The 23,681-nt window shown below is 41.0% G+C and overlaps 1 long non-coding RNA gene across 4 annotated transcripts in view; it reads right to left on the bottom strand.

The window, feature by feature from the left end:
* LOC137179920 (uncharacterized) overlaps positions 1 to 23,681 on the bottom strand; it is a 145,346-nt gene that overhangs the window by 22,841 nt on the left and 98,824 nt on the right. The window contains exon 4 of one of the 4 annotated variants that reach the window (XR_010927890.1): positions 4,062 to 11,661. The exons of the other annotated variants lie outside the window; for them this stretch is intronic. This is a non-coding gene — a long non-coding RNA (uncharacterized lncRNA). Of the gene's footprint in view, positions 1 to 4,061; positions 11,662 to 23,681 lie in introns of those variants that run through there. 4 annotated transcript variants of the gene reach the window in all.

Below are 23,681 nucleotides of genomic sequence, written 5' to 3'. Positions count from 1 at the left end.
GTAACTGATGAGCACAAGGTGTGCGACGGTGTGTGCTCTCATTTATCTGCAGAGGAGATGAGTAAGCAAATTCACCTGTGGTGTCGTCCTCAAGTGTTAATTATGCGGTCAATTTTCTGCAACAGAGGACAGAATGGGTGAGCACTTTAGAGACAGATTTATTATGTTTGTATGAATATGGAGAAGAGAAACTCAAGGATTTAAGTGATTTGAGATTTTAAAAATGCAGTTAAGTTGGTTTTTTAATGTAGTGCAGTTGTGTGCTCCTGTTTGTGTGCGCGGAGGTTGTTGCTGGTGCTTTCATGTGCCTGCCTTCGCCCGCTGTGGCTTGGCAGGGAGACACTGCCGCTGACAGCTACTGAGCAGGAGAGTGCCGCAGGCAGAGCTCGGGCATGACAAACCCTTCTGGAGCACGCTTATGACTCAACGGAGTCCGGATGCAAAAACTGCTTCCTAATGTTCTGACCTCCTGCATAATTTTTTAAACTATGTGTGTCCCATACTGATATTTTTTTAACCCTTCAAAAGGATAATTCCAGTTTTTTTTTTTATAGTTTGGGCCATCACTTCTATTAGTTATGATAAAATTCTACTCACCAAAGTGTGGATAAGACCCTTTTTATTTTACAGGTGCACAAGACCCCGACACTGACGAGACAGTAAGACGGTTAGAACATGAAAGAAGCTGCTCCCGAAGAGTAAAGATTTATTTTGAGTTTTGTCTGCATCTAAAATTGAACCACTAACAAAGCACCGCTAGTTCTGGCCAGCATGAAACGCCCGGCTCGCCAGAGGAACTGGGCCAGTCGACAGCCACAAAGAGAACGAGAGCAACAAGTTCATGCTGTGTTGGACCGCGAAGGTGAATCTGTTCCCCTCACCAATCCAACAGGCAACAACAATGCCAATACTCGTGTTCGTCTGGCAGCTTCGGAGTCTCCAGGCTAATCAGCTGGCCCGTTCTCCAACATAAGAGGCACCTGGTTGTCGTAATCAAAAGTAATTGCTGAGATCTGCGACCACAGAGACATCAAAGTCATGAGGTCAAAAGCAGTCAGACGATAACGCAGGTTGTGAACACGCCAGCAGTTTAGCCAGATTAGTTAACCACTTTATTTGGCAGTGAACTCGAACCTGAGTGCATCCAAAAAAAATATTGTATTGATAATAACCCCTCACTGCACAGGAAAACTGAGCACACACACAACTAAGACAACTACAGTACAGGAGGTCAAGTTTGAACCACGAAGTCAGTCTGAGATGGATGTTTACAAAAATTATACTTTTTTTACTTTGTTTTTTCCTCTTTTGAATAAGTTTGACTAACCTGAGGATTTGTTTAAAACCTGAATGATCACTTAGTGACTGAACTGGGTTGGTACACACCAGTATAAAGTACAGAGTAGAAAAAACAAAAACCTGCAAAAATGTCTTTGTAATAAATAAAAAAACAAGTACAATCAATAAAAAAAATGGAAAAAACTTCAATAATCATGTTGATTGTGAAGGACCTTCAATGTTTTTAATGGATTATGTGCCTTTGCATCTCTGACACTCAGACCGAGTCATTTGTAAGGGATCAACTACTTATTTTATGCACAGCTGGCACGGCAAGGATACTTCCATTTATTATTTAAATCTTCCAACACAGCACCAGGACGGTAATTGACCTTCTACACACTAATGAGCAGATCCAAATGATTCAAAGTTTATGCAGTGAGGTCATTTGTAGTACATCAACCGACTTTTTTACTCAAAGAAAATCTCCAAGAGTCATTTTGAGATGGTTCACAGTACCAGCAGCCTTTTTATCCAAACTCACCCATGATCACGTAAATTAACTCCATTAGTTCCAATGTTATCATTACGGATAAATAATGGCCAAAACTACAAAAATAAAATCAAAATAAATCAGATTTTTTCTTTTTTAGATGAAGCAAGATTCAAAAATCATTCAAGTGTGTAAGTGAAATAAATGAAGAAAATGCTTAAAATTACTTTATCTAGGATGAATATCATCAAGACAGAGAGGAAGAAAGCAATGGAGCAGCCACTGGAAGTACCTTTAATACCAGGACACTAATTCTACTCACCATCTGCAAAATACTGTGCAGCACTGATTCCCAAGACTACCATTTTCATCATGATCACACTTTTCCCCACGGAGGAACGCTTCCATCCAACTTGGGACCAATACCAGACTGCAAATGACTCCTGTCAAGTGTTGCAGTGTACCAGTATGATTATTATCCTCTTAGAGGTCACAGCAGCATTGAATTAGTTTAATACACGTTTTCAAATTAATTTCTGGAGCATCAATACATGCAAAAGCAAGTCAAAGCGCTTCGCATGGTGATATAACAATAAAAAAAGAGTTTAAAACATAGATACATGCAAACTGAAAGCTGGAAGATTGTGCAAACTTCAAATCAGCGGGCAGGCTGCTCCAGACTTTAGGTGCATTAACGCTGATTCCTCCATCGCCAAATTTAGAATGAGCTCTGGGAATCTGGAGGTGACATCTGTCTTCTGACCTCAGAAATCTGTTGAGCTGATAAATTGGAGGCATTTTAGACATATAATCTGCAGCCAGACCATTAAGAACCAGGAGCAGGATCTTAAAGTCAATTCTGTGACTAACACATAGCCAGTGGAGATGTTTGAGAGTGTTATGGCTGATATTGTCAGTCCCAGTCAGGATAATATGGCCGATGAATGGTTTGTGAAGAATAACCAGCGAGAAGGAGAACTGCGGTAATCTAGATGATGGTTTGGAAAAGAGTCAATCTAACTTGGATAGAGAGCACTGAATGATTTTAAACATTTAACAGCATATTTGACAAAAATATTTAAAGGAACAGCTGGATGTTTTTGTGTTGTTGCAGAGAGTTAGATGAGAAGATCGATATCATTCTCTCTCCTGTGTGTTGCCGGAAGCTAATAAGATAATGCCAGAGGGTGATTTGATTAGTTTGGCAAAGAAACAGTTGCACTCAAAACCGCAGATTATTGTTTTTACATTTCAAACATAATAAACTGTTAATTGATCTCACGCCCCAATGAAAACTGGTGTGGTGTATGACATCTAGAGCTGCAACGATTAGTCAATTAATCGATTAGTTGTCAACTATTAAATGATCGTTTTGAGTCATTTTTTAATCATTTTTAAAGAAAATAAAATGTGAATATTTCCTCTATGACAGTAAACTGGATATCTTTGGGTTTTGGACTGTTGGATGGGACAAAACAAAACATTTGAGGACGTCATCTCGTGCTTTGGGAAACAGCAATTGACATGTTTCGCCATTTTCTGACATTTTATCCACCAAACAACTAATTGATTAACTGAGAAAATAATTGACAGATTAATCGATAGTAAAAATAATCATTAGTTGCAGCTGTGGGGAACTCTACATTGTCAAGGACCCTGAATGAAACTGAATGAACAGCAGAAACAGACATCAGCTGTCTGTGAACACCAGACCGAAACTGAACACAGCATCGACTGGGAAGGAGTCAGGGGGCAGCTAGAGAAAGATCACGGAGGCCATCCTCGATCAGAGACGGGGGTTATCATCTTTCATCTATTTATACTATAGTGACTAAAGATTCAAACTTAGAGGTATTTATAGTTGTGCATTAAGGGGTCATAACGCAGCTTCAAAGCTTATGTATCTGCCATAGCGGACATGCACCTCCTAAAAAAAATATAAAGACCACAGCAGCTATGAGATACCACATGAAGACTGCTATAACTGTAATAGGTCAGCTTGAGCTGCTCATGTTTTCTACCACAAGTTGGATTGTCAACATAGAAGATTGTTAACAGCATGGACAACAACAAGTTGAAGAAAGGCTCAGTAACACATATCTAGCAAAGATACTGCAAACCTTCTGCTTGCTGCGATCGCCGCTGTCTATCACAGTGAATGAAACAACACAGTTACACAGCAGAAGTCTGTTTAGTAGTGAAACAAGGTGAATATTCCCATTGCTGATCTATATCAGGGTCTATAATTAATGGGCGATATGGCCTGATCATGTACGATACATCCGTCTGGTGTTGCGCTGGCGATGAACTATGAGTGAAAACCTACACTTTAGTTATTATGGTAGGATTTCCCTTTGTGTCATGTATAAATCCAGATTTATAGGAGGAAAAGTAGGCAAACCTACATCTGCTGTGGAAGGTTATGTGGTACTGATACCGCTTATGTGAAAAGCTGGTAAACTGACAATGAGCGAAGATTGTTTGTCAAAGTCAAAAAACAAACCTTCACGCTTAATTTAATAGCTTGTTATGATGACATTGTGATCTTGTAGCAGAAGGCGACTTTAGCTGAGGACGAGAGGTGATAGAGGAGCATCAGTAGAACAATAAATTATCCCGACCCCCCTTGTGACTTCACCGTGACCTGAAGTTACTGTACTTCTGGGCTCTGCTACATTACTTCTGCTGCCAAACAGCTTTCTGTCAGTCTGCGGGATGTGATGCATTTCTCCAGCAGAATGATAAAGCTTCCAAGACAAGTGATTTACCCTGAAACGCTGTGTAATCATTATTGATTCTCATTGTTCTCGTTTTGTCTAATCACCTTAATTGGTAAAATACTTTATTAGAGAGCAGATAATCACAACCATAATAACGCCGGTGCTTCTGCTAATCCTTCTCCAAAGCTACTGTAGAAATGTTGTATTTTCCTCCTTTTTTTTTTTTTTTGGAAATTTCAATTAATTAGTGTTACATCAAAGGAACAGTCTCACTCTATAAGCGGGATATATAATTAGGCACTAATGAAGAAGAAGAAGACTGTGCTGCTTTCATTCCTCTACAGTGACACTACAGGCTTGCGTCACATCAATATCTCACTTTTTACACCCCCAGGGAGTAGATCAGCTAGTCGCTGGGTGAGGCTTTAAACCCCCCTGGGTGAGATGAGACATGCAGGGGGGAGAAGGAGGGGAGTGCTGCTCCTAATGACAAGTGTAGGAGCTCTCAGACTGTCGGGAAAGCACGACTTCAAAGGGGCGAGTGAGAAGAGAGAAAGACGGCAAACACAGGCAGGCATAACGTGTCAGAACAGAGAGAAGGCTGAGGGCGTCTGAGGGAGTGGAGTATAAAGGTTCAGGATTTAAACTGGAGCCGAAAGGCGAGAGAGAGAGAGAGAGAGAGAGAGAGAGAGAGAGAGAGAGAGAGAGGACTGCTGCCCTGAAACACTGTCAAGGAGACACCTGAGTGCTCGAGTCTACTTACATAGGGTGCACAGTGCACCATCCAAACACACCTTCACCTTTTGAAGCCTGCAAAGTCTTTGTTTGTGATGTATAATTAAGAAAACTGTGGCTGGACGTTGACGTGTTGCAACTCCCTGGACTTTTATTTTGATTGATAATAATGATGGTAGCCCCCGGCTGTGGGAAACGACTTGCATGGTGATGTGCACCACACAAAACTGATCAAAGGCCCAAAAAATGAAATGTGAAGATTAACGTTTGAAAAGAGAGTGAGAGAAAGAAAGAGAAATCCTGGAAGAAAAGAAGGCCGGTTTCACCATAGAAACGGCAAATGAGCAAATGAATGCATATCAGATGTTTTACAGAAATAGACTCTTTCCTCTCTCTCGGGGAGGACTCCATCAAATCCTTGTGAAATAAGGCATGCATAAGGATCTCCCTCAGTGGACCGTGATGTATGCTATCAGTTTGGTGGACATAAAATGAAGATGCTGTGGGCCCGTTCAGAGCGGATTCGGCGGGCGTTTGCGGTGCAGCTGGTGACTGCCAGAGCCTTGGGATAATGAGGCCCGGGATAAGACGACTGTGAAGAGGGATTGGAGGAATCTGCGGCAGACAGTTGGCAGGCTTGTGTTGTCTGAGCTGGGCTCTTACACCAACTGCACCGGAGAACGAGTCTTTCAGAACAAGGAGAGGTGGGAGAGAAGCGGAGGAGGCTGTTTGTGTGAAAGAAAGAAAGAAAGAAAGAAAGAAAAAAAAAACACCCACGTGGAACGGCAAAAACATTTGGACCTAAAACGTGCAATATTTCCCCATGTGGCCTGCTGCTGCTACCAAAGAGGCAGGAAGCTGTATAGAGGGATGTCAGTCAGACAGACAGTGAGTGGGATGAGACGATCTTGCCAGCAGATGAGATGAGTTGACATAATAAAACATAGTGTATCTTGTCTGTATCAGAGGAAAAAGCAGAATGGTGCCCTGGTTTCGGCTGCACAAACCTAACTTAAATCTTTTGTTAGAGACTGAACTTGGTCCAATACTCCATCAAATTATTTTGACGGAGACGAGGCAGACGCAGAGCAGATGGAATCAGGAGAATAGATAGATGCTGCCGCTGCTGCTGCTGTCTCACAAATGAATAAAAAGCAGGATCACATTTTCAGATACCCACAGGAAGACAGGAAGAGCATTTTGTATGCGGGTGCAAATGACAACGAACCATCTTTTGTTTTTGTTTCAAACCAGGATGATCTCTAGTAGTAAAAAAAAACAAAAAAAAAAAACATTTTCAGTTGGCAATGCAGTTCACAGGGCCATTCATTACCCTCTCTCATTCATAGTTTCCCCTTGAACCAAAGGGAATGATTAAAAAGGCCCAGATTGGTTGGAGAGTTTCTGATTCTGCAGTCACCCCAGACTTCAATCAGCCTCTAATTGAAAAGTTATAATGAGGTTCAGCCGAGCTCGGCTAAAGCACTCCAGCTCGACCCCGGTTCCACGTCAGGCTTGTCTCGCGGAACAAAGCGAAGACGAAGCCATTTGAATTTTCACACAAACAACCCCTGTGGAAACAAAATCTTCACGAGAGGCTTTTATTCAGATTTTTTTTTTTGATTTTTTTTTTTTTTATCAAGCTTAAAAAAAAAAATGAAGTGACTGATTTGATGCAAATTGAATGCGCGAGAGCAGTTTGTATTTTTCATTTTGCTGCGTGTGTAATTAGTTGCAGTCCATTCACAGTCACAGAGGAAACGGAGGAAAAACAATGCATACATATTGCATTAGAGAGCAGACGGCTTGGGAGGAGCATCATTAATCAAAGATCCACAAACAGGGCTCATAATGTTAATCTAGCGCTTATTTTCAAAGCTGTGGACACTTGTAATGAGCAATCTATTTCTACAAAGTATTTCTGCAAAGTAGAGAAAGATGCAAAGCCAGAATATGTGTTAAATTATCCATTAGCGGGTGAAAAAGGGGGACTAGCAGAGTCCCCACCTTTTCAATCTGCTTATTTTCTACCATCCAGAAACATGAAGCATGAGTTCTGTATTCCCTGATGTAATGAGAGCAGTATGTCAGCTTGCATGCTTTTATTTTTACCTCGAGCCCCAGCGAGGGTCTGTTAGTATTCCTCATACGTCTCATCTTGCTGCTTTAGCTTTGAGGTATATATGTGAGTGTGTTTGTGTGTGTGTGTGTGCGTGTGGATCTATGTTTTTATTGTAGAGGTGCTTCAGATGAAGGCTGGCTGGCTTCCTGTGGGCATCCCAGCGACACAGGAGGCAGACAATCAATCGCCACTCGCCCGTATCGCCTCAAATTAATTTCCCAATGATTACCTCCAGGTATCCGGCACTGCTGTTTTTCCTCTGCAGATCTATAATGCAAACACTCTGCAACGGCTGCACGTACGTGTATGTGTGTGCTCATGTGTGTGATGCACAGGCCGGCCTCAGCAAACTATAGCTTGTTGAAAAATGAGCACCCCTGGGCGCTGAGGGAGAGAAAGCTGAAGGAGAAACAGGAAGAGAGAGGAGGAGATTGTGTGTGTGTTTGTGTGTTTGTGTAGAGAGAGAGAGAGAGAGAGAGAGAGAGTGTAGAGACAATTTTTCTTGGACAAAGGAGGCGTAGACTTAGTAGTCTGCCAAAATGTTAAAGGCCTAATGAGAGGCACCAGTCAATCTCGAAAAAGGGCTGCGAGTGAATCTGTCCCACTGATCAATACTCACTATTTGAGCTCCTGCAGCATCTTCTACATCTGTGTGTGTGTGTATTATCCTTACACAAACTCAGTGGCAAATTACATTACTGTGCAATCAGCTCAGATGTATAGTTAAAATATTATTTCATGCCTCGATGCCCATCAGCGCGCCGGACTTTAAAAAAAAATAAACCCAAAGAGACAGATCCCGAACAGGGAAAATGGATCCATAATTTTTTTTCTGTGTATCTTCCAAATCACAGCGAGTCTGTTGAGAGTGTCTGTTGCTGATTTCCAGAACAACCCATCTCCAATATCCTGTTGGCGTCTCACCGGAGAAAGAAAGAGAGCACGCGGAAGCAGCAAATTCAAACTATCATGAGTCCAAATGAATCTATTACCATAACTCTCACAGCTATTCAGTTTTTTTTCCATATCTCGGTGCTCGGGGGTGACGCTCGCAGCCTTTCCAACCTATCTCCATTACGCTCAGCTTGTCAGCCGGCAAGCCAAGCGGAACAAGGAAGGAGGAACAGCGGTCATAATGAGACAGACGATAACAAAGCGGAGGGTGGAGAGATGGCAGTGACTGAGTGAGACGGTGCGACGATCTGAACAGCTGGAACGGCCTAAAAATGAAGCGCCGTCACTTCTCACCAGCGCAGGTTTCGGCAAAGGATCGTGAACTTAAAAACGAAAGAAAACGAGAATTAGCGAGTTTTTCCCGTCTTTAAAAGTAGACTGTCGTTGTCCAAAGTAATTTCAAGCTCTGCTCTCTACATCATTTAGAGAAAAACTATGAATTAAACATGGCCACTTACCACTCTGGTGGAGATGTGATGAGATTCAACAACATTACTGACACTTGTTTTTGCGTGTTATTTGATTAAAATAGCGACCACAAGCGTAGCTGATTTTGAAGCGATGAGTGATTAACTGGGAGGTGAAATGAACCTCACTGCTGCTAATTCTCTCCAGAGTGTTATTGCCTTTGGCTATTGTAACGCTGGTATGAAATTATTCATTTGCAGCACTGAAATAAAATGAATCAATTCTAATGCTCCCCGCCCGCCTGTTCTCATTTCATGTCTGCGCATTCAGGCTCAGACTAGTCTCCACATAAATCAGTGGCACCTGTAGACCCTTCCAGCCTGTTTTGCCTGCAGCTTCGGCAGGTGTATCCACAGTCGGTTACAGGTCACTGATCCTCAGTCTGTCCACCTGCTCCCTGTCTTTCCACCTTCAAGGCTGCGAACAGGAAGCTGCTCTTTCTACCAGGCTAAGAGGTCACAAGGTAAAATGCTGCTCCCTTCCCTTCTTATGAGTGTCACAGACTTTAAAGGGGACGTGTTATGCTTTTTGTGATTTCCTGTCATTTATATACTGTTATGATGTCGGATGTCTATGTTAAAAATGGTCAAAGTTCCAAAACGTGAGGTGAACGTATGTAAAAATGTTCCCTGCAAGTCAAAAGCCAGGGCTTCCTCCTCAAACTGACATCAGATTGTTGTATGCATGCCCACAAACGGCCGTCTGTTCTTTAGCCTTTGTTGCTATTGTTGTTCCATGGGTTGTTCACATTGTCTACTTGCATATATCAGATCAGATTCGGGTTTGAACATGTATGGATGTATTTGAGAAGTTTCCATTTCGAGTAAAGAATGAGAAAAAAAAAGTGAAATACTACTACTGTTTGTTTACGTAGCCTCCTGAGTCAGCAGAAGCTAACTAGTCGGAACATTGTGAGCTCACTGGGAGACGGGCTAAAATGGCCTGTTTCAGAGGCTGAACAGAGGAGCTACACAAAGAGCCAGTATCAGTTAAATAAGGAGTTTTTTTTTTAACTGTAAATCATGCAAAGATGTTCCAGTAGAGCCCCAGGATAAAAATATAGACCAGAAATGTGCATATGTCTCTTTTAAACAACATCACATACATGATCAATGTAAGTGCCTGAGTGAAAGAGGGCTCCAGATGCCTCATGACAGGGACAGCACTTTGTGAAATCACATGTTAAGAGGAATTCCTGTGGCCACATGATCAGGCCTTCATACAGTATAATAAAGAGCAGTTCTGGTTCACATAAGCATGTAAACTTGTTCAGGCCAGCTTTTAAAATACTTTATGTGTTTTGATTATTTCAGATTTCCCCTGCTCTTACTTTTTATCATTTTGAACACTATGAATTAAATGTTATGATTTGCAAAAGTGCAGAAAGGGCTCAAAAGTTGACCAGAGAGCCCTCAAGCATTGGTTGATTTCACCACAGGACAGCCCTGAGCCTTCGTGGAAATACACTGTGCTTAGACAGACATCAGCACTACATTTATTTCAATGAGACCCCAGTGTTGGTATTTTAAAATTGTACTGTTTTCAGTTTTCATATGTCAAAAGTCTGTGAGTTCATATGTGCTAACATTGCAAGTAAGCCTGTGTCACTGAGGACAGGACAGGGACGTCCATTCATTATTTATACCTGCTTCTCACGGTCACCATCTTCCTGTTTCGTAAGACCCGTGTGATGTGGGAGATAAGTGGTTTCATCTGTTTGTTTCGCTTCTGCAAGAAAAGTGCATCCCTAATCCGACATTGCTATTTCAAGCACGGAAGATCTGTTTGTAGTTTCTTTGTTTAGAGTTTTCTTATTTTGCAAAAGTTCACATTCTTGTGTTTGACTACATATTGATATTAGAATTCACTGCCTGCAGCCATGAAAATCTTGATTCAAAACAATGCCGGAGCGAGCTTCCGTTTTCTACACGAGCCAACACAAACTTGGTGACAGTGCCTGAAAGTTGATGAGCAGTTGGGATCAACACTCCAGGAACTATGAGCAATGCAATATTAATGTTTCGGATCTAAATAATGAATCCAACAGAACAACAGAACGTGGCGCTGCTGCACATCAGCGGGGCCGTCAAAGAGGAGAAACTGCTGTCTTTTCTGACAGAACGGTTGAAAGGAAGCTCGCTGGTACGAGCATAATGTCATCAGTGTCCATTCATGATATTCTCCCATATTTCCTAAAATAGTCTCGGTCTAATGGCAAAACATTATTACAAGATTCGGCCAAGTTTGTACTCCTTGTTTCCATATTCCCCTTTCTTTTCTTCTCCTTTCTAATCATCAGCCTGACAGCAGCGAACACTGTTGTATCCCTTGCAGTTTGTCTTGTACAACAGCAAGCGTACAGTATCAGAGCCCTTAAATGGAGCACAATAGCATCCCCAGATAAAAGCCCCCAAATTGGCATCCATAGATGAGTAACAAGGGTGTGTGTTACCAGCACGACCCGTCTCCCTCCGCTGCTCTGGCAGCTTTGTCTGTTTCACAGGCCTCATTACGAGCCTCTCTATCTCAGCTTTTTCCCCACATACCTCGCCCTCGATCCCTTTCTCATACTTTTCTCTCTCTCTATCTCCGTGACTGGGTCTGATCTTTGACTGCCACCCCCTTTTTCTTTGCGAGTCCATCTACTACCCTGATTGGCAGGTAATTACCAGCCAGGTGACAGCAGCCTATTCCAAGAGTTGAGAGGTTATCAAGGTGTTTTTTTGGTGCACAGAGTTTTCCTAGACCCGCTGAAGTCCTCCGAGCTGGATTCTCCATGTGAGGCAGCGGCAGGTGGTGACAGCGCAGAGCTGTTAGTTCAGTCTTTACGTGTGCGGTGTTGTCAGTGCTGCTCCCATCCACATCCTCTCGAGCCATCTTTGATCCCATGACTGAAAGGAAGGCAGAGGAAAGGGCTTGTTTTCTGTCTTAACCACTGTTATTACAGAGGGATAAGCTAGTAATTGCTCCGATTCAAGTGCATGTGAGGTTATGTAGAAAAATACTGTAAACTAAGTGGAAAAAAAGTAGCGCAAGCGGAAAAGATTAAACAGAGGCTGAAGCTAAAGTGTGTGTGAATGAGATAGCGGATTAACGTGACAGTTTAAAGTCACAAGTATTTTGATGGTCTCTTTCTTGTTGAACAAGAAAGGGACAACTGAAAAGTAGTCGAGTTGGACCATAAACAAGTGCCTGTTAGGGTTTGTCTCTATTGTAGATGTCTTATTGCTTACTGGAGCAGATGGTGCAACAACTTCACTTTGAAATTGGTGAAATTAAAGGTTTTGTATGATGCAGGAAGGAGATTTAGGGGATTCTTCAGAGATCTGTCATGCTGTTGTTGGTTGAAGTTTTTAATATAAGCCTTTAAAGTAGCATTAATTGTTCTTGTTGATGTTTCGGCCACTAGGGGGCAGTGGAACAAGTGTGACCTATTATCACCATATAGAGTCGTCGTGGTGAACATGTTAGCCGACAGTTGCCTATTTACACATCCCTCAGATACTGAGCTACTTAGCTTTTATTCATTTTTATTTGGAGACATGTTTCAGGCCACCTGGTGAAAGACGTTCAATGTTTTTGCTCTGTTTTGGTCTCCATCAACTCCTGGGAGAAACATCTGGCTCTTTAGCTGATAAATGCACCGCTATTTTCAAAGGATAGTCTCAAAGTTTGACGGTCGTTGTCGGTGCTGAGCAAGTGTTGTATGGCAGCTGAAGTTGGGGGCTATAACACCAAAATAATGAACTGAGAGGTGCTAAAACGCTCCATAAACGTGTAAGCAACTGCAGAGTCGAGTGATAATTCTCTGTGGGTTCATCACTATGAGCAACCCATTTCACATTACACATAGGTATTTGATTCACTTCTTATTACATATAATTTTATCGGTGCAGCTTTAATAAAACAAATAAAAGGAAATAAGCACAAAGATATTCCTTGAAATAAACTATAGGGAGTTTTTAAAAAGAGTCTTCTGTGAAAACTGAAAAATTACCTGGCCAAATTTTGCTTTCATTGCAACCTTAATCCTCCATTCGTGCAAAAAAAAAAAAAAACACTGTGCTTTCCTGTTAATAACTTTTTTGTCCTGGAGCCTTATGCCACAGCATGCCCTCATATCCATAATGTCATGAATATAAGCGTCCGCCTGTTTCTCTTCAGCTTCTGCTTCCTGGCCCTTTGTTTTTCTAAGTGGTGTAATTGTTGTCTGTGTGATCTGGTCAGGTTTCTGCTGGCCGCTACCCCTCATTTATCTCATTCACAGAATTAACACATTAAAACAGCATCCTGCAGCTACATTCGTTGTTCAAAGACCCATTAGCCGCTCACTTAGCATTAGCTTCTCAGCACTAATAGTGACACTGATGCTAACAAGGGAAACAAAATAGAGCAGCGTGTTGGCCTCATAATGTGCTCTGTAGTTAATCGTGTGTCCAGCTACTCGGGATTTGTTAAGCAACCGTAAAAAAATGGACAAAATTTCCTGTTTTACATTTTCAACTTTAAATATAGTTTTGGTCAGGATGTACAAGTAGACAATCTACTGAGAGAGGAGACTCAGCTGTTCCTGTCAAATCAGTTAAATCACCACCTATCTCAGTGAAGCCATGGCGCCTGTCAGAGTGACGCCCTTGTGATATTTTCAGAACAACATGAACAAGTTGTGTCTCTTCTACTCAGCATACTGTTATTGCACACTTGGACCTTGGTTACATAAGACTCAGTAGCCTTTATTTAGACCTAGAAGGCTCTCATTTGAGGTGCAGCATAAATGATGCAGGGCCCTGAATGACGCACGTAGACACAAAAGCGGTGGAAAGGTTTCCCACCGCAGCCGCCACTTTGGGCATAAACAGTCGCCACCATGCTGGCAGCACGGCTGAGTCACAGACTGGACCACATGTATGACGTCTGCACCTCTACTTAAAGTCTGTGGCTCGAGTCGCTTCCCAGGAGCAAGTAGATCGAAGTTTTCATTTTAGAGCAAACAAGGCTCGGGTGCATAATTCAAGAATCAGACATTCAAGCATGAAAGCAGAAATGTGCTCTCGCTTGGAGAAAAGAGAGAAAAAAAAAAGTCTCTTTGAGTTAAACATTGATGCTCCTGAAATGCTAAAAAGACAAACAGTCCTGCAGACACACACGAGGGGTGTGGTGGGAGTCAAGGCCTCTACTTCCACAGACCAACACCACAGAACATTCTGGAAACTGCTGACTGACTGTTCCTGGCTGCAACCACGCTGCCATGCACAGCCATCATTTACCAACAAGACAGTGTCTTTTGCACCAGCTCAGCCTAATACTTACTCCCACACATTCTGACAGCTCTATTATCATCTCAAAATTACAGAACTCTTCCTGCTCTTCACTCCATTTGTAAAAGCAATTGGTAGCACCGGGCTCCAAAGCCTCTCTCTTTGGCTCTGTGATGCATCTGCATGTATCAACAACAGCAAGAGATAGAGGGACGTGGTCTTCATCAGAAAGCACCCTGCATCCTGATTGATATGCACCAACTGTCCTCATATAGGCTGCTACTACTGCTGCGCTGGAGGAAGAAGAAAAAAAAAAAAAAAAGGCAGGCAGGCAGGCACAGAGCTACTGCACAGAGACACAGATGAAAAGCCCACAGCTCACTCTATGATCCAGCTTCTCTGTTGAGCCCTAGGAAAACAGAACAGAGCTGCACTCTAAGCTAAACAGACCTGCAGGATGTGAAATTGTTAATCTCATGTAAACCAGCCTAAATGCTTCTTTGCTGCTGCTCGGGATGGAAGTCCATCCCTTGTTTACCATACCTCCTTATGCTTTTAGTTTTAAAAAGGTTAAAAAGATCCGATGTGATTGTATTTGACAAGAGTCTTTGATCTGTGGCAAAAGAATGAGAATTTTGTCCCTGCAGATGTGAGAAAGAGAAATATAGTCATCATAGTGTTTGTGTGCGGGCTTTTATTTGGTTGTCTGTTGCTAAAGGTCAGAGCGGTCCTGCTGAGCGAGGCGAAAAAAAATAAACTAGAAATACTGTATCGCAGTTGTATGCCTCCGCTAACCAGTCGAGTTGCGGTGTACATCCATGTCTGTCCAGACTCATAATATTTGTAGCAAAGACTTTGAAAGAATTTAGTAAAAGGTATTAAGTGTATTTTCCTTGTATGTGTTCACATACTTGACCAGTAAAACTGATTCTGATAGAACACGAAGTCGTAGCCACGACAGTAGACGATGCTTCAGACATGGATGTTGCTGCAAAAAAGCAACAAATTCATAAAACATGGACACTTCACATACATCTTCAACCCGGCAGCACAGAAGATCTAAACAATCACCACAGTTTCAAGGTGAGAACCCAAGATTTGTGTCACCAAGTCAGGTTCCGACCAAATGTGAAATATGGTCCCAATCTCCCCTTCTGTTCCTGAGTTATGGTGTATAGTGAATAATGGTCACGAAAGTGTTTCTGCGGAACATGATGTCACAGTTAAGTTTTTTTATATATATATATATACACTCACCGGCCACTTTATTAGGTACTCCTGTGCAATCTAATACAACAGCTCTGCTGTAAATTCTACTTTTATGAAGCTTATGCATTTTCAGTTTTGTTGACATTGTCAGAAAGGTGATAATTCTACTTTATGTTTATTATTGAGGTCATAGTGGGTGGCGGTGGTGTACTGGGGTGCATTATATTGAATGGTATTCCCAATATTTTGCCCCCCTCATGTATGTCAATGGAGTGGACAAAATATTGGGAACACCAATAACTCCACCAATAACACGGCCAGTAAGCGGTATACAGTATCCAACTTCTTTAGGCACTGGTCAGGTGCATTCATAAAGAGCAGATCGCCATTGTTGAAGTTGACCTTTGACCTTTAGGATATAAAATGTCATCAATTCATAATTTTATCCTCTTAGACATTTGTGTGAAACTTTGTCAGAATTAGCGTATGAATTCTTGAGTTATGGCCTGTGAGGTCACAGTGACCTTGACTTTTGACCCTTGAGTCCCAAGTGGACATTTGTGCAAAATTTGAAGAAATTGAAGAAAAGTTTCAGGACAGACAACCTGAAAACATAACGCCTCTGGTGGGGAGGCGTAAAAATCGAGACGTATGCCACAGTGAACAGAGCGAGATGTCACAGGGCTCCTCAGATGTTCACAAACGAATGGTTTGCTCCACTTGTTTTGATGAAGTATGACAGTAAATTATCTGCTTTGTCCTCGTCTTCATATTCATTTCATCTGGCATTTCAAACACACACACACACACACACATAAACTGTTGCTACCAGATTAAACAGACCATCGTGCTGCATCACCTTCGGTATGGCAGCTCGAACCATGACTTAGCTCATTAGACGAGGACAAAAGAGGGCTTGACAGTTTACATAAACCACAGCAGATATGTGCCCTGAAGGCCTAATCAACAACACCAAAACATCTCCTTAATTAAAAATCATTAACTTGATGCATTTGCTATTAACAGTACCAATTAATTACATACAGAGCTAATGTCTCATAAATAATGGAAAGCAGAGTGGATGGAGGAAAGGATGGATGGATGCACTCACTGTAGCACAAGAGGGGAATAACAGATGGATGTCCTTTTTGCTCATTTTGCTGCGTCAGTTCACGTTCAGTCTCCCGCCCAGACCACTAAGCTACACTAATGGGGGTCTGGTGTCAGCGGTCCAGCGGTTGATGGCAACAACTTTGTTTGGGGTAACTAATGAGTCTGTCTGAATCCCTGCTTGAGCCATCTGTTGACAGAAGCCCATTTTCACTGACGCTACGACGGCCGCTGCAAAGTCATGAGGCCCTGCTATGAGGTCCAGTATCACTCATTTCATTATGTGTGTAAGGGCAACAAGTGTCTGCACGCACAGTCTCACATCTGCATGTTGTTGTTGTTGCAGGAGGAAGTGTGTCTGTGCTGTAGCAGCAGATGGTCAAAGCTTAGCCCTAGTTTGTGCCTCTCATGTATCACCATTACATTCAAGTCACACTGCTAAGCATCCGTTTTTCTGAAAAATAAAAAATAAGATCTTGAGAAATCTCAGAAGGTTATTTGGCAAAAAACTTAGTGATGTGATGGTAATTCCAAAATCCTTAAAGACTCTTCTAACCATCTGGATGGGAAAAAAAAGTCCACTGCATGATCAGACTTAAGAATAATATGATAAAACACTTTTTCTATGTTGTGCCACTGTTATCTAACCTAAACTATGATGGTACCCAGAAATGATTGTCCATGCACAATTTAAAAGATGTAGGATTCATCTATTTATTGTATTTGTAGGGGACCATGTACAATATTCAACATTAATACAAAGCTACACATAGTAGTACATCAGTTATATTTGTCTATATTGATGTTACATTGTACTAGTTTATATTTTCATACAAAATAACTATTTGTACTGTTTTTATTTTCCTTGTGTCATACAAAACAAGCGAGGTGATATTTTATTTCTGGCTACCTGCATAGGAAAGATAGTCACAACTTGAGAAAGCAGCTACAAATAGTTTGTAATCGCACAGCAAACTTAATATTTTTTTCATCCAGATGGTTGGAAATGTCTGAGGACAATAAAAATGCCTTCAGAACAGCAGTAAGAATTGTTAAATGTCCTTCTGGGTTTTTACAAAGAGTGCAACAGTTATTTATTTTCCCCCCCAAAAAAAACCATCCTTAGCACTGTGACACAAATCAAATGGCAATATGTGAGAGCCAAAACCTGGGGCTAGTCACAGCTGAACATTTGTCATCAGAAAGAGCGAGCAACAGAAAAATCTGTCCAACAAATCATAAAAAGGCAGCCATTTCTAATACAGACATGCATCTGTTTTTTTTTAATGAGCAAAGCACCTCTTGTATCAGCTCTCTCCTCTTTTCTTTTCATACACAGTAGATGCATTTGCTCCCTCACTGTCCCTGATTCCTTCCTTTGTTTCACATTTCTCCTCCCTCGCTCCTTTCCCACTTCCTCTCTGTAGCAGCAAAAATGAAAAATATCTTTGACTATGTATATATCTTTAAAAAAAAAAAAAAAAAAAAAAAAGGGCTCCCATGGATTCCTTCCAAGTTGAAAGTGATTCTTCTGATATACTGCAGAACAATTTCATGCCCAATTCATTTATTCCCGCGGTACTTTAATTGTGAACTATTTCCAGATCCACTGTAAATTTCCTACCATCTAACATAGTTGGAGCAGTGGTACCAGTTCTTTTCAAAGTTTAGTGTCTGCAGTTAGAAACTTCATGCTCTGGAAGTACTTTATTACATACCCTTAATTACAGGCGTTCATTTTACACTTTTTCTTACTGAGCAACTGCTGAAAATATTAAATATTAATAGGTTTGGAAAACATTGGTCCCACATGAACTAATGAGCCTCTGCGAGACGTATCTTTGTCAGTTTCTCACTCTTTGTACATTGTGTGCATGTTGTTCTATCACTGTCACGAGTTTAATTAAGGTTATTCCGATTTAAAGGTTTCATCTCCCCCCTTCTACCATTCAAAACCTGCATCTCACATCCTCCTTTCTCTCATCCTAACCGCATAACTGCCAGTTTACTCCACACTAAACTTATTATCCCATGATCCATCAGTGGAAGTCACAGGCAATGGCTTGTCCACCACAAACCACATCCGCCTCCAGAACAGAGCCGCAGTAAAACAAAGCCAGCCTCTATCTGCAGCGCTGGCTTCAACATGGATCAGTGCTGAATGTAAATATAAAGCAACTTTTGTCTTTACTGAGTTTGGAGTAAGATTTAACGGTTTCGGAAAAGGAAAGAGCTGGAAAATGAGGCAGCGATGCCATAAGGTCAAAACTCGCAGCATGTTTTCTGAAATTTTGAAAACAACTAGGGATGAGCCGGTGTTTGAACTGGAATAAAAATGGTGCTAGTACTCCAAAACTGTGTCATCCTTTTTTTTGGTTTGTGACCCCTAAAAGTGAATCAAAGTCTACTTGTGACCCCGTAAAAGTAGGTTATGGACATGAGCTGTGAACATTTCAACCAAAAGGGGGATTTTCTTTTTCTCAGATACTTTCATTTGAAGGATTTTAGAGGGCTTAAGAGGTGAAAGCATCCAGCATTTCACAAGAAAAGCGAAAATTAGAGAAACTTTTTTTTTAAAAGAAATGTTGTTTTTCTTTCTCTTTCTTATCCCTTTAATCATCGGGTGACTTATTTTGGATCCCCTTGGCGGGATCCTGACCCTGAGGTTGGGAATCAGTGCTCCAAAACACCAGCCTACAGAGCAAACACAATCAACACTCGAGGGCACATCGTGTTCAAGGAGGCATACTTATTAATGTGCATAAATCATCAAAAGTATTGTACAGAAAATTTATTGACAAGAAGTCTCAGAACTGAACTAGAGCACATAGTGTATCTCACACAGCTGCACACTTTTGCATCCTTTGTTGCCTATTATGTCCAACATTTACAATAATTAGTAGGAATTTAGTACAATAAGTACCTAAATTCCTATGAAAGTAGCAGTACTGCATAATACGTAACAGTACTCTGTTGTTGAGATCTAATGTACAGATTTTGTGTTTTGTTTTTCCCCCCTGACCTAAACCTGAACCCCAACCCCTTCATGGTTGGGGTTCGGGGAAACAGAGTTCGACAGAGACCTGTATTGTAAGACCTGTACTCTTGCCTGGTACAGGCTTTGAGCTGGGTGATATGTTGATGAATACAGTGAGATTATATAAATTTGTTAACCGTCTGAGATTTAGCTCTATCATTCACACCAAACTAACTCTCCCTTTAATATCTTGCTGGCTGTTCAGGACGCTACTGTCAATGTTGCAAATAAATAAGCAGGATTGCATTAAGGCAATATTGACTTAAGTACATTAATTTGTGAGATATTTAGTTCACTTATTTAGCAAAAACACATTTTCCTACCTGGTTATTTTATCTATAAATGTTTTGAATAGAATTTCCAGAATTGTTACACTATCTTGATATATTTCAGGATATTAAATTGAAGAGGTTTTCATAAATATCATCCACTCCTAATCAACTAAGAGCATTATCGGTGTGTTTCTCTGATACTTGCCAGAGTTCTTTAAAGCATTCTGTTATCTAATCATATTAGCCTTTTTACTTTTGGCAAAGTAAGCGATTAGCTGATCAAAAGATGTAGCCTTGCTTCCCATCTTCAAAGAGGTGCAGTATCCATCTGAATATTGGCATTGTGTGTGTGTGGTTACAACACTGACGGACTTGTTTGCCAAAATGAGACACAAAGAAAATGTTCTTTGTCAAAAAAACACCGAGCGTGTGCATTCAGTGTCCATGCCGGCGCAGAGCCTCTCAAAGCCGGTTAAATCCGTGCTTTGTAGGAATTGTACCATAATAGGACACCTCTTATCCCTGCTAAACAAGGAAACACAGGTTCAGTAATTGAATCACACATGCACTGTATGTGTGATATTAATGTAGTGAACTATCAGGTTTTAATTAAAAGATAAACACAGCAGGGGTTTAACAAGAGGCTTAATTTCCCTAACAGATTAATGTACACCTGCTCCTTCAGGATGTTGGGGGATGGATTAGTCTTTGATTAGATTCTATAGCTGATGGGGCAAATCAAAGAGGGTCATTACAACAAGCTGCCTGAACTACAAACCTCACCAGCTCCACAGCGGTTCAGCGTTTACTTCTTTATACTCGAGGGGTAGCTGAAATAACAGGTGGAGTTTTCATTTTAATGTTTCAGGTGCAGCTTGTCGGTCTCAAATATCTCCTTCTGTCCAGGCTCAAATACAAGTGCAATCAATCTGATAACTAATAACTGTGTCGTTAATGCAAAAAAAAAAACACCTCACACAGCTCAGCACTTCTGCAGAGAAGTGTCAGGTGAATGATTCTGGTACAGCAGCTGTGGCTCAGCTGCGCTCTAATTATTAGCTCTAACTACTGGGAAAATAAAAAAGACAGTGTGACAGCATGCGGAACTGAGACACCTGAAACAATTAGTTGATTAACTGATCATTCAGTAGACAGAAAATTAAATGGCAACAAATTCCTTCATGTCATTTTTTCAAGCAAAAGTGTCAAATTGTCACCGGTTCCAGCTTCACAAATGTGTGTTGTTTTATATCATTGTAAGTTGAATATTGCTCAAACAAAACAAGCAATTTGTAGATGTTGTCTGTGTTAAATTGTGATTGGCATTTTTTCCACACATTTTGTAGACTAAATGTTAAACCAATTAATCTTAAAAATAAATAACAGAGCAGATTTAACTTTGGTTTCCATGTTGTCGGATCATCTCTTATGTTGTGTTTTTAAATGATTGTATTAACAGTGGTTGTTCCACATTGCACCAAGTGTTTTCTAACATAACTCTTGAAAATCCTATAGCTATCACCTTTAAATAGACACATTTCTATCTAAGCGCCTATACTTTCAGTGAAAACACGAGACAAACAAATGATTCCTGCATTTGTGTTGCAGAAACTCAGCTGCTTCAATTAACTTAAAACACGATGTGTACTGCCAAATTCATAGAAAGAAATGAAGGTTAATAGTTTCCTTATTATATCCTGACACGAACCGATTTCACTAATAGAAGAATTACACATTAGTGTGAATTCATCAACATGTATTTACATGCCGGCGTACTGAATCCAAGTGGTTAATTCAATAATAATAAAGACTCACAAAGCTGTGACGGATTTGTATAACATTACTGACTGTAACATTGTTGACTGCGAAAAAACAAACAATTACAGCAATGATTCAAAATGTTTGAATATGTGCTACTTTCTTTCTGTGTTTCAGGTAGCGAGATGAGGAGATTGACATCAATCCCATGTCTGTGCCTTCAGGGTGTGTGGGTGGATGAAACAGACACCCTAGTTCTGAAAAAAATACGCCTACCATCACCTCTTCAGCTCACCAATTGACATGACATATCTTGTTTATTTAACTCAAACATAAACAGATCATTTGTGGTGTTGGGGGGGGGGGCTTGTTTGCTGAAACTAATTTCTTGGCAAACAGCAGCTGGCAGAGTGTTGCCAGGTGAACAATAAATATTGTATCTTTACCATAATTAGGCCCTTTGTGTGATGTATGATCAATAATTAAAAATATATCATATTTAATATCATATTTTCAATTTTTTCCCCATAATAGTGATATTGTGAAACCAGCCTGATCATCGTAGGTAACTATGTCAATAATGTATTAGGGAATACTGACACTGGATCTGCCATAAATGATTCAATCACATCTCTCCACAGCTTCCGTAACTACACACAACCTTATATAAACTGTTGGGGCTGTACTGTAACTTTCAGTTGAACTGTTTTGTTTGGTACAGTTTATGATAATATTCTCTCTACCTGTAACCTGTTTGTTTACACCCTTGGACGCAGTGTGCCATATAGTCTGCATAATGTACCCTGGCCCTTTAATCAGAGCCCATTGCTGTCAACTTCCACAGATTTACTGTGACCCATGGCACAGATTTATACTGGATGCTGCACACTCAGTTCAGAGTTGGAAGAGTCTGGATTTGAATGTACAATAGTTTGCCCAGAAATATAATAATTCTGGAGTCTTTTGTGCTATTATCTAGTTTGCGGCACATGGCGACACTGGCAGAGCTCATTGATTGTAAGTGTGATACAGTCAGAGATGCTGCACAGATGTACTGAGCAAATGAACAGCTGCTCAACGAAACTATTCCTAAAATCACAACTTGTCATTATTTCTATCCATGTACAGGTTAAACAAGGTACAGCATGTAAATAAGACAGCTTTAGACTTGTTGATACATGTGTTATTTTAACTTCAGAAAGAACCAGACTAACTGTTTCTCACAGATTTCTTATTACTTTACAAATGAAAAATTCTGCTGCCACAATCTCAAGGATAGTTATTTGCTTTGCAACTACTTTCAAGAAAAGTCATTACACGATCTCATTTTAATTTTTTTTCAAAGGACAGAAGTCTTAACTCACGGACCAGAGTGTTACTATTTCCTAGAAATGGTTTGCTGCATAAAAAGGGAAAGCTGACAACACATTTCAACCTGAAGCAGACAGTTCTGAATGAAAATGAAGGAATATCCTCCTTTTCTTTTGAAAAATGATACTTTCTATAGACTTGAATACTTGATCCATTAGCACTCAGTGTATTCTGACAGACGGCATACATTTCTTTATTAATGGAGAAGAGAATAGACTCCTTCCTAGTGCCATATGACAGTAATGCCTTCCTGTTGTGGCTCTGGTTTTTCTGTATTACGTCTTGCATAATTTAACACGATACTCTCAGTAGCCAGTGATGCCTTTCTGCTTGCATTTTATGTAATTGTAAAGCTCAGTTGTAGATTACAATGATAACGAGCTCGCATCACAGCGCTGTGTTGTTTTCACTCCACTCCTCATCGGAACACGACCCCTGCAAATGGGCGCCATCATCATCGTGTTTACCGTTTAACGCTGATCATCCAATCAGGCCCTGCTGTCGCAACTTGTGTCCTGCTCCCCTCCTGACAGGAGAGGTGGACACACCAGCAACACAGCTCTGCACGAACAAGCCACAGCAATCAATAGCCAACACAAACACATAACGGCAGTGTTCTTCTGTAGCCTCCATCTATTGCTACTAAGCACTGGGCGGCTAAATAACCTTTTAGCGCGCCCAGGCAGGCGAGACAGATGACTTTCCTAAATGAGGCTTCTGCTGACGCTGGGCCTTAAATCAATGGCGGTGGCAGGCATTGAAATGAAGCGCCTGCAGGATGTGCTCACAGTCTCCTTTGAGAGAGTTGGAAGAACCGGCTATACCTCTTCACATATATTAATATTTTATCATCGGCACACTCATTTGCTCCTTCCTATGAGGAAATATTGTCGCTA

This window comes from Thunnus thynnus, chromosome 3, assembly GCF_963924715.1.
Source record: "Thunnus thynnus chromosome 3, fThuThy2.1, whole genome shotgun sequence".
Classification (NCBI taxonomy): domain Eukaryota; kingdom Metazoa; phylum Chordata; class Actinopteri; order Scombriformes; family Scombridae; genus Thunnus; species Thunnus thynnus.
This window is presented reverse-complemented; position numbering and strand designations above follow the sequence as displayed.